An 11,345-nucleotide genomic window follows, 5' to 3' on the forward strand; every position below is an offset into this window, starting at 1 on the left:
AGCCGCCGCCCGACTGCCATTTCCCCGCCGCCCGCGCCTCCTCGCCCGCCGCCTTCTTCTCCGTCATCGGCGCCCTCCGGCCACCGTGCCAGGTCACCGGCGACCCAACCCAGCAGCTCCGGCCGCCGGAGCTCGACGCCCCCGCGCCGCCGCACGCCCGAGGAGCTCCGGCCTCTCTCCGGCCTCCTCCTCCCACGCGCCAAGTACCTCCCCGCTCCGGCCGACGACATCTCCGGCGAGCTCGAGCAAACTCCGGCCGGTCATCCTCGGGACGCGCGCCCCTACTACAGTGCCACCCGCGCCGGATCCAGATCTGGATCGGATCCGTTTGACTTTCTTTGCCCGAAACCCTAATATTTTCTCCTGTTCATCGTGCTATAAATCCGCATCCGTAGCTCCGTTTCGCGCATATAGTATATCAAAATGTTCATCTCAGAGAGTACCTCATTTCATCTCATTGCATCATTGTCATTTGAGTTCATCTTGATGCCCGAAATGCTGTTGGAAGAGTGCTATTTGAGATAATTGTCAGATCTGCTGCTCCATTTAGATATTTGTCATTTTTGCCATGATTAATGTGTGCATGATATGCCCCTGAGCTCTACATATGTTTTGTTAAGGGTTTTGCCATCTTTCCAGAGGTGCAACCCATGTATTTTTGTGATGTGTGTGGTGACTAGCACAAGCTTGCAAAGTGAGGCATTTGTTAATGCTGATTTCAGGGACTTAGCATTTCCACTAAGTCCTTGAGCTGTTTATCTCATATGGCCATATGTTCATGTTGTTTCCTAGTGATCCGTGCCTCTTTTGAGGATGATCAGTAAGGATGTTTTGTTAATCTTGTAGTGCTATATCCATCCATGTCTTTGTTTGCAATTATGGAGCACCCTAGCTTGAGTCAATCGAGCTCTACTTTTGTCATTTCGTGAATCTGGGCAGATTGTCTACTTGTTAGCAATTTTGCCGAGTATGTCGTAGTTGATCCGTGCATGCTATGGTATTGTTCTTGCCATGTCTAGCTTGCACTTCGTGTATTCTTGATGGGTGTATGCTTAGATTGTCATGACTTTCTCTGTAGTGAGTGCATCAGGCTCGTAAACATGCCTACTTGATATCTATTTCAGCATGCTCCAGTTTTTCACCAAGTCTGTGATCTGATTATGTTTTTGCCATGTTCACATGCTTGCAAATGTATTTTCTGATCCCTTTTGGCTCAAGGTCACTAAGGGACTTTTGTTAAGATCTTTGAGTAGCTCCATGCCATGCTTTACTTTGCCATGTTCAGGTCCTGTAGCATATAGTTTTCATGCTCCGAAGAGTGCTATCTGATCTGAAATTCCAGACAAGTGTTAATTTCACTAAGTCTGAAATCTGTTTGTCAAATGCATTTTTGCCATGCTTGTTTGAACCTGTTAATGGATGAATTGGCCGTAGCTCAGTGCTAGACTTTTGTTAAGCTTCTTGAATGCATCCCTGCCATGCATTTTTATGCGATGTTTGAGTGCTGTAGCATGTTCATCTTGTCGCATTTAGATGGCTACTTGCTGTAAATCGCAGAACATGGCCATATTTGAATTGCTTGCCATTTCCAAACCGTAACTCCGATTCCGGCGTTCTTTATATCGTTTTCAAGCGATTTCATCTCATCTTTCCAGTGGCACACTTGGATTTCCAAGTTGAGGACAGGTTCATACATTCCTTGTCACATCTTGCATACGCATCCCGCATCGCATCCCGCATAGCATAACATCCTCGCATCATATTGTTTGAGCTTTGCACGTGGTTGATTGTGTTCCCTTTGCTTGTTTGTCTTGTTTGGGTAGAGCCGGGAGACGAGTTCGCTAACGAGGAGCCCATTGAGTTTGCTTTCGAGGATCCAGTTAACTCTGACAACTCTGCAGGCAAGATGATCATACCCTCGAAATCACTACTATCTTTGCTTTGCTAGATGCTCGCTCTTTTGCTATGCCTATGCTACGATGACTACCAATTGCTTATTATGCCTCCCAAATTGCCATGTCAAACCTCAAACCCACCATGTCCTAGCAAACCGTTGATTGGATATGTTACCGCTTTGCTCAGCCCCTCTTATAGCGTTGCTAGTTGCAGGTGAAGATTGGAGACCGTTCCTTGTTGGAACATTTATTTACTTGTTGGGATATCATTATATTGCCTTGTTATCTTAATGCATCTATATACTTGGTTAAGGGTGGAAGGCTCGGCCTCTCGGCTAGTGTTTTGTTCCACTCTTGCCGCCCTAGTTTTCGTCATATCGGTGTTATGTTCCCGGATTTTGCGTTCCTTACGCGGTTGGGTTATAATGGGAACCCCTTGATAGTTCGCCTTGATTAAAGCTTTTCCAGCAATGGCCAACCTTGGTTTTACCATTTTCCACCTAGCCTCCTTTTCCCTTGGGTTTCCGGAGCCCGAGGGTCATCTTATTTAAACCCCTCGGGCCAGTGCTCCTCTGAGTGTTGGTCCACCTGTCAGCTGCCGGTGGCCACCAGGGGCAACTCTGGGCTGGCCTACCCGTACCTAGGACAATCTGAGTGTGCCCTGAGAAAGAGATATGTGCAGCTCCTATCGGGATTTGTCGGCACATTCGGGCGGTGTTGCTGGATTGGTTTTAACTTGTCGAAGTGTCTTGAAGAACCGGGATACCGAGTCTGATCGGAATGTCTCGGGAGGAGGTCTATTCCTTCGTTGACCGTGAGAGCTTGTCATGGGCTAAGTTGGGACTCCCTGCAGGGATTTGAACTTTCAAAAGCCATGCCCGCAGTTATGGGTAGATGGGAATTCGTTAATGTCCGGTTGTAGATAACTTGAACCTTAACTTAATTTAAATGAATCAACAGTGTGAGTTACCGTGATGGTCTCTTCTCGACGGAGTCCGGGAAGTGAACACGGTGTTGGAGTAATGCTTGCCGCAGGTTGCCCACTAGTTATTCGTTCGCGCTTTGCCTCCTCTTCTCGCTCTCTTTTGCGAACAGGATAGCCACTATATATGCTAGTTGCTTGCTGCATCTCCACATATTTACCTTGCCTTTCCTATTAAGCTTAAATAGTCTTGATCGCGAGGGTGCGAGATTGCTGAGTCCCTGTGGCTCACAGATTACTATTAAACCAGATGCATGACCTGATGATTCCACTCCAGGTGACGCGCTTGAGCTCAAGTGGGAGTTCGACGAGGACTCTCAACGATACTACGTGTCTTTCCCTGATGATCAGTACTGGTGCCCAGTTGGGGGTGATCGGGACCGTGTCGCATGTTGGGTTATCTTTTATTTTGGCGCCGTAGCCGGGCCATGAGTGTTTGAATGTTGTAATGCTTTTTTCTGTACTTTGATTGACGTGGCGAGTGTAATCCAACTATGTATCTTCCCCTTTTATTATTTATATTACATGGGATGTTGTGATGATTGCCTAACTTGCGACATTGCTTTCAATGCGGTTATGCCTCTAAGTCGTGCCTCGACACGTGGGAGATATAGCCGCATCGAGGGCGTTACAGGTAAGTACTTGATGGCATGGAGATCATCTCCTCGAGCCATATGAATGTGGAGGATGTAGTCCTCAATCCAGACCCCAGGGTCTGTTGTTCCGTCGTACGCCTCTATGTTTACGGGTTTGAATCCTTCTGGAAATTCATGGTCCAGCACCTCGTCGGTGAAACATAGAGGGTGTGCGGCACCCCTGTATTTGGGCATACCGTGGTGTTCGGATGTTTGTTGTGTTGCATTGTATGTTGGAGCGCGCCTGCGTGGTCCACAGATGGATCTGGTTGCGCTGTCCTTTTGATGCGAGCCCTTACGCGGATCGTGTACTGGTTTATGTGTGGCGTTGTTTGCCGCTTTATGTTGGCTATGAGGTCGTCTATCCAACCGGATGGCCATTTCATTTTTTAGTTGTGGAGGATCTAAGGCCTCCTCATCAAATTCAGGTAGCAACTTTCGCTTCGGATAGCTCTTGGTGTGGCGATTATTGCCATACTTTGCTGCAGTGTTGAGTACTTCACTCCAATTGATTTTGAGTGCGTCTTGTGCAGCCTTGAGCCTTTGCTTCTGTTTTTTCAGACTCCTCGCCGTGGCAACAAGCCTTTGGTGGGCATTATGTTGCTCTTGGCGCCTGTCCGGTGTGATGTCGTCCGGACTGTTATCTTCGACGGAGTCGGGTTGTTCGGTTTGATTCCCCGTGTTGCCCTGGTCTGGCGATGGTGCACCCTGCTCTATCGCTGGGTCTATATGTTTGTTATTTCTGCCGAGGCGGGATTTGGAGCGGCGTTTACGCCGCCGCTTTGACTGCTTCTCGAGGGAACAACCCTTCGCTGCGTCCTTCCATTCCTCGTCGTTGTTTTCTTTGGGTGTGTCCACCATGTATACGTCATGTGACAAAGTGGGCGTCCAGTGCCCTGTGGGTAGTGGTTCCTCTTCGCCTCCCGCATCATCGTCCATACCGTCGATGCCTTCGGAGTAAAAGTCGAGCATGTCGGTTAAGTCATCGACAGTGGCTACTAAGTGGGTGGTGGGTGGGGGTGAATTTCTTCGTCATCCGCATCCCAATCCTGCCGGATGTAGTTCGACCAGGACTCTCCTGACAAGGAGAGAGACCTTAATGAGTTCAGTATGTCGCCAATGGGCGAGTGCTAAAAAATATCCACAGAGGTAAACTCCATGATCGGCGCCCGATCGGATTCGACAGGAATAAGCACAGGCGGTTCGGAGTCTGTGGCCGGAGAAGGATCCGGCAGTTTAGCAACACGGCTGTCATGAAGGGTAAGGTCAATATTCAGTTCGATCGCCGCAAAGGATACGGCCTCCGTGACGGGGTCTATCCACCCATCCATGGATGGCGCAACTGGCTCCGAATTGAGGGTTGGAGCGGCTGACGGTGCGGTTTCTTGAACACTGTCCGATGGTAGAGCTAGATCGTACTCATCGTGACCGCGTGGTGCACAAGGCAGGGGCTCGAATCCGTCGAAGAGCAAGTCTCCGCGGATATTGGTCATGTAGTTTAAGCTTCCAAACCTGGCCTGGTGGCCAGGGGCGTAACTTTCGATCTGCTCCAGATGGCCAAGCGAGTTGGCCCGCAGTGCGAAGCCGCCGGACACAAAGATCTGTCCGGGGAGAAAAATCTCACCCGGGACTGCGTCGCTATCGGTGATCGTAGGAGCCATCAAGCCTAACGGCGACGACATAGAGGAACTCTCAATGAAAGCACCAATGTTGGTGTCAAAACTGGCGGATCTCGGGCAGGGGGTCCCGAACTGTGCGTCTAAGGCGGATGGTAACAGGAGGCAGGGGACACGATGTTTTACCCAGGTTTGGGCCCTCTTGATGGAGGTACAACCCTACGTCCTCCTTGATTTTTTCTTGATGATATGAGTATTACAAGAGTTGATCTACCACGAGATCGGAGAGGCTAAACCCTAGAAGCTAGCCTATGGTATGATTGTATGTTGTCCTACGGACTAAAACCCTCTGGTTTATAGAGACACTGGAGGGGGTTAGGGTTACACAAGGTCGGTTACAAAGGACGAGATATCCATATCCGTACTGCCTAGCTTGCCTTCCACGCCAATTAGAGTCCCATCTGAACACGGGACGAAGTCTTCAATCTTGTATCTTCATGGTCTAACAGTCCGGCCAAAGAATATAGTCAGGCTGTCCGGAGACCCCCTAGTCCAGGACTCCCTCAGCGAGCTTTGCTATTATAGTTGGATCTTATGATGTTTCTCCCCCTCTACTCTCTTGTAATGGTTGAGTTTTCCCTTTGAAGTTATCTTATTGGATTGAGTCTTTAAGGATTTGAGAACACTTGATGTATGTCTTGCATGTGCTTATCTGTGGTGACAATGGGATACTCACGTGATCTACTTGATGTATGTTTTGGTGATCAACTTGCGGGTTTCTTGACCTCATGAACTTATGCATAGGGGTTGGCACACGTTTTCGTCTTGACCCTCCGGTAGAAACTTTGGGGCACTCTTTGAAGTTCTTTGTGTTGGTTGAATAGATGAATCTTAGATTGTGTGATGCATATCGTATAATCATACCCACGGATACTTGAGGTGACATTGGAGTATCTAGGTGACATTAGGGTCTTGGTTGATTTGTGTCTTAAGGTGTTATTCTAGTACGAACTCTAGGATAGATTGAACGGAAAGAATAGCTTCATGTTGTTTTACTACGGACTCTTGAATAGATCGATCAGAAATGATAACTTTGAGGTGGTTTCGTACCCTACCATAATCTCTTCATTTGTTCTCCGCTATTAGTGACTTTGGAGTGACTCTTTGTTGCATGTTGAGGGATAGTTATATGATCCAATTATGTTATTATTGTTGAGAGAACTTGCACTAGTGAAAGTATGAACCCTAGGCCTTGTTTCAATGCATTACAATACCGTTTGTGCTCACTTTTATCATTAGTTACCTTGCTGTTTTTATATTTTCAGATTACAAAAACCGTTATCTACCATCCATATTGCACTTGTATCACCATCTCTTCTCCGAACTAGTGCACCTATACAATTTACCATTGTATTGGGTGTGTTGGGGACACAAGAGACTCTTTGTTATTTGGTTGCAGGGTTGTTTGAGAGAGACCATATTCATCCTACGCCTCCCATAGATTGATAACCTTAGGTCATCCACTTGAGGGAAATTTGCTACTGTCCTACAAACCTCTGCACTTGGAGGCCCAACAACGTCTACAAGAAGAAGATTGTGTAGTAGACATCAAGCTCTTTTCTGGCGCCGTTGCCGGGGAGGTTAGCACTTGAAGGTATATATTTAGATCTTGCAATCGAATCTTTTTGTTTCTTGTTTTATCACTAGTTTAGTCTATAAAAGAAAACTACAAAAAAATGAAATTGAGTTTTTCTCATGCGCTTCATCTTTTTAATATCTTTCTGAGAATGATGGAAAGGAAAATTGTGCTCAAGTGCTAGGAGAAGACGTCGATAAAACGTTCGGCACTAAATCTTTGAATGATGAGCATGATTGCAATGTTATTAGTATGAACTCTTTGAATATCCATAGTACTAATGATGATTGCACTAGTCATGATGAAAATATCTCTTATAAGCATGTCGATTTTTGTGGAGTGCATAGAGTTTGCAATTACATACCAAACAGGGAAGATAGAATTTGCAAGAGGCATAAGTATTTGGAAACTAAATGGTTGCAAGAAAGTCTAGATGTTTGTGCTGAAAATTTAAACTTTCTTGGCCCTACTTGTGAACTTTGCAATGAACGTGATCATTTCAGTACCCAATGCAAATTGTTTCATGTTCGTATCGTGTCCAAAAATTGTGATGACTTGATTTCCCTTGCACATCATAATGAACTTAGTTTGCTCTTGGGTTATGAAGAAATGAAACGTATATCTAAGGTTATTCCAGAATTTTCCCTTCATAGAGTTCTTAATTTTGATCTAGAGGAAATTTATATGTATTGTGCGGTGAATTGCATTGAAAATCCTTATATTTCCAATTACATAAAGAAAATAAAACAAATAGAGGATGAAGAGAATACTAATGAAAGGGAAGAGACTTCCCTATATCCTCCTATTATTTCTTATGATGAATCAGGTAACGAGGAGGAGCCTCCTATTCAACCAATCTCATTAATAAGGAGCTCTAAAAAGAGGATTAAACCCACACATGATGTGAAGAAGAAAAAGAAAAGACGGAGAAGCAAAGGTAAAAAGGTATCTCTCCCAAATGATGTTGCTCCTATTACTCCTTGTGATGATGATAATTGCTATACTATTGGTGCTGTCCATACTATTAATGATGAGAGTGATTATGCTTATGATATGAAAATGCCCAAGCTTGGGGATGCTATGTTTGATGAAGATGATGTTTTTGAGAATATATTTGCTGCAATTAATGTTTGTACCAAGCTTGGGGATGTTATGTTTAATGAAGATGATATTTGTAGTCCCCCATGTTTTGATATGCAAATTTATTATGATGATAGCATGCCTCCTACTTATGATAATTATTGTGATGACACTTATGCTATAAAAAGTAGAGGTGATTATATTTATAAAACTTGTCATGATTATGATTACCCTTTTTCTGAACATTACTCTTTTAATGTGGCAACAATTTATAGTATTCAAGTTTCTTATGATACTCCCACCATTCCGAATGAGAAGAATTTTGCTTATGTGGAGAGTAATAAAAATTCTATGCTTGTGGCTCATGAAAAGAATGCTTTATGTTATAGTTATATTGTTGAATTCATTCATGATGCTACTGAAATTTTTTATGAGGGAGGAATATATGCTTGTAGGAATTGCAATCATATCAAGTTTCCTCTCTATGTGCTTAAAATCTTGAAGTTATGCTTGTTTTGCCTTCCTATGCTAGTTGATTATTGTTCCCATAAGTTGTTTGCTCACAAAATCCCTATGAATAGGAAGTGGGTTAGACTTAAATGTGTTAGTAATATTCTTCATGATTCTCTCTTTATGTTTCAATTCTTATCTTTTATTGCGAGCATCATTGAAATCATCATGCCTAGCTAGGGGCGTTAAACGAAGCGCTTGTTGGGACGCAGCCCAATTTTAGTTTTGTTCTTTTCTTTTTGTTCCTGTTTAGTAATAAATAAATCATCTATCCTTTTTTATGATTTTGTTTTTATGTTTTAATTAGTGTTTGTGCCAGGTAAAGCCTTTATGATCTTCTTGGGTGATTGTTTTTTGATCTTGCTGATAAAAACATAAAGTATGCGCTCACGAGAATAATTTTCATTTTTTACCAGAGAGCGGTAAAATACCAATTCCAACTGTAGTAGATCAATATACAAATTATTTAGGTCTTCCTAAGTTTTCAGAAGTTTTGGAGTTACAGAAGTATTCGAAACCTCCAGATTGCTACAGACTGTTCTGTTTTTGACAGATTCTGTTTTCTATGTGTTGTTTGCTTATTTTGATGAATCTATGAGTAGTATCGGAGGGTATGAACCATAGAGAAGTTAGAGTACAATAGATATTACACAAATATGAATTCATAATGAGTTTACAACAGTACCTAAGTGGTGATTTATTTTCTTATACTAACGGAGCTTACGAGTTTTCTGTTGAGTTTTGTGTTCTGAAGTTTTCAAGTTTTGGGTAAAGATTCGATGGACTATGGAATAAGGAGTGGCAAGAGCCTAAGCTTGGGGATGCCCAAAGTACACCAAGGTAATATTCAAGGACAACCAAGAGCCTAAGCTTGGGGATGCCCCAGATGGCATCCCCTCTTTCGTCTTCGTTCATCGGTAACTTTACTTGGAGCTATATTTTTATTCACCACATGATATGTTTTTTGCTTGGAGCGTCATTTTATTTTATTTTTTTTGCTTTCTGTTTGAATAATATCCCAAGATATGAAATTCTTAAATGTTAGAGAGTCTTCACATAGTTACATAATTATTTGACTATTCATTGATCTTCATTTATATCTTTTGGAGTAGTTTGTCGTTTGCTCTAGTACTTCACTTATATCTTTTTAGAGCATGGCGGTAGTTTTATTTTGAAGAAATTGTTGAACTCTCATGCTTCACTTATATTATTTTGAGAGTATTTTAGAACAGCATGGTAATTTTCTTTGGTTATGATATTAGTCCTAATATCATGGGCATCCAAGAGGGATATAATAAAAACTTTCATATAAAGTGCATTGAATACTATGAGAAGTTTGATACTTGATGATTGTTTTGAGATATGAAGATGGTGATATTAGAATCATGCTAGTTGAGTTGTTGTGAATTTGAGAGATACTTGTGTTAAAGTTTGTGATTCCCGTAGCATGCACGTATGGTGAACCGTTATGTGATGAAGTCGGAGCACGATTTATTTTTTGATTGTCTTCCTTATGAGTGGAGGTCGGGGGCGAGTGATGGTCTTTTCCTACCAATCTACCCCCTAGGAGCATGCGCGTAATACTTCGTTTCGATAACTAATAGATTTTTGCAATAAGTATGTGAGTTCTTTGTGACTAATGTTGAGTCCATGGATTATACGCACTCTCACCCTTCCACCATTGCTTGCCTCTCTAGTACCGCGCAGCTTTCGCCAGTTGAGGGAGTCCTGGATTAAGGGGTCCTCGGGCGTCCGGCCTGTGTGACATGGGCCGGACTAATGGGCTATGAAGATACGAGACAGAAGACCCTCTCCCGTGTCCAGATGGGACTCTCCTTAGCGTGGATGGCAAGCCTAGCGTGCGGATATGAAGATTCCTTTCCCTGTAACCGACTTTGTACAACCCTAGTCCCCTCCGGTGTCTATATAAACCGGAGAGTTTAGTCTGTAGAGCGAATCATAATCATACAGGCTAGGCCTCTAGGGTTTTAGCCATTACGATCTCGTGGTAGATCAACTCTTGTAACCCCCATACTCATCAATATCAATCAAGCAGGACATAGGGTATTACCTCCATCAAGAGGGCCCGATCCTGGATAAAACTTCATGTACCCTGTCTCCTGTTACCATCAACCTTAGACACACAGTTCGGAACCCCCTACCCGAGATTCACTGGTTTTGACACCGACATTGGTGCTTTCATTGAGAGTTCCACTGTGTCCCCACCAGAAGGTTCGATGGCTCCATCCATCATCTACAACGATGCTGCCCTAAGGGAGGTTTTTCTCCCCGGCCAGATCTTCGTATTCGGCGGCTTTGCACTGCGGGCCAACTCGCTTGGCCATCTAGAGCAGATCGACAGCTACGCCCCAACTCGCTTGGCCAAGGATTCACGACCCCAACCTACGCTCTGGCCTTAGAGCCGGAGCACCTCGCTAGTACTGAAGACGGGATTTCTAAGCCTGCCGAACTATCTGTGGCCACTAGGCCTAGTACGGGAGAGCCGGAGGAAGTAGTGTCGCCGGCATCCATCACTAAGCCGGACTCTTCCCCGAACGCTAGCTCCGAACTCTCGGAGTCAGCATCGTGTGTGCTCGGCCGAGGAATTCCCTTCGCGCCATACTCCATGGATTCTTTTGTCCCTCAACAAACCTCGCCTTTAAGCGAGGCTCTGGACGTTATGCGATCCCTTGTGATTACAGAGGAGCAACGTCCGAACTACGCCCAGCCCGTACTAGGGGCCGAGAGTGGGGAACTTTACGTCCCACCCACCACCCACTTCATCGCCACAGTAGAGGACTTAACTGACATGCTCGATTATGGCTCCGAAGACATCGACGGTATGGACGATGATGCCGGAGAGGAGCAAGCCGAAAACCCACCGTTTACAGGACGCTGGACGACCACCTCTTCATATGACGTGTACATGCTGGATACACCCAAGGAGGGTGACGATGATAATGAGAAAAATCCAGTAGAGGATAAACCTCC

This window comes from Triticum dicoccoides, chromosome 5A (genome assembly GCF_002162155.2).
Source record: "Triticum dicoccoides isolate Atlit2015 ecotype Zavitan chromosome 5A, WEW_v2.0, whole genome shotgun sequence".
NCBI lineage: Eukaryota > Viridiplantae > Streptophyta > Magnoliopsida > Poales > Poaceae > Triticum > Triticum dicoccoides.